We start from the raw sequence: 1,301 nt of genomic DNA, 5'->3' as shown, positions 1-1,301 counted from the left end.
CAGGCCCAGGTTTGGGGCTCCGTCCCCCGTAGCGGGCATGGTTCTCTCTGCCTCTCTGCCTCTCCCTTCCTCTCTCTCCAAAAATCTATTTTAAGATATTTTTAAAGAGGAATACACAGAAAAGTTAGTTCATATGATGACTCTGAGCCAGGAGCCCAAACCTGTAGGCTATGAAATAGGACTTGCTGCCTTGACAAGATCAAAGCGATTTTCTTTTTTTGCTTATTCCTCAGCCCAGGGCATTTTCTCCACAGATTTCAGACAGCGGAAAGCGGGAAGGGAGGGGAGTGAGATAGACACGTTGACTGGTTGCCTCCTGCAGGTGCCCCAACGCAGGCTGGGTTTCAAACTTGCACCCTAGGTACGTGCCCTTGACCAGGCATCGACCCCAATTCCCTCCTTGGTCAGGCCAATGCTCTACCCACGTGGCTACACTGGCCAAGGCCCAAAGCTCATTTAAAAAAAGATGTTTTTCTTGCTTTCAGAGACAGAAAGGGAGAGGGAGTGAGCAAGAGAAACATCCATGTGAGAGAGAAACATCTATTGGTTTCCATGTGCCCTGATGGGAAGTGAATTCACAACCTAGCAATGTGTGCAACAGTGCCCTCCCGCTGAGCCACTGGCCAGGGGAGCCAGAGTTCTTGTGTTTTTTTTAAAAATAGATTTTATTGATTTTTTACAGAGAGGAAGGGAGAGGGATAAAGAGCTAGAAACATCGATGAGAGAGAAACATCGATCAGCTGCCCCCCGCACGACCCCCACTGGGGAGGTGCCCTCAGCCGAGGCACCTGTCCCTGACCGGAATCAAACCTGGGACCCTTGAGTCCGCAGGCCGAGGCTCCATCCACTGAGCCAAACCGGTCAGGGGGAGCTCTTGTTTTTGTAAAATATTTTATTGATTTCAGAGGAAGAGAGAGAGAAACATCAACGATCAGAGAGAATCAGAGAATCATGGATCGGCTGCCTCCTGCACGACCCCTAATGGGGTTTGAGTCCGCTACCTGGGCATGTGCTCTTGACCTTAATCCAACGTGGGACCCTTCAGGCCGCAGGTCCCCGCTCTATCCACTGAGCCAAACCAGCTGGGGCCCAAACAAAGCTCTTGATGGCAGATCCAGCAACCTGAGAACAGGTTGGGGAACGTGGGAAGAGTGTTTTCCCGCAAGAAGGAGGAGGACTTGAAGTGAGAGGCGCCGTGAAGAAAGGCTGCGCAGGCCCGCTCTGCTACCTGGACAGCAGTCCTCTGGGGAGATGGCGCCTCGCGCTGCGCACAGTGCGATTTCCGCGCCACCCCTGCAGCT

Source organism: Myotis davidii, unplaced genomic scaffold, assembly GCF_000327345.1.
Source record: "Myotis davidii unplaced genomic scaffold, ASM32734v1 scaffold3578, whole genome shotgun sequence".
NCBI lineage: Eukaryota > Metazoa > Chordata > Mammalia > Chiroptera > Vespertilionidae > Myotis > Myotis davidii.
This window is presented reverse-complemented; position numbering follows the sequence as displayed.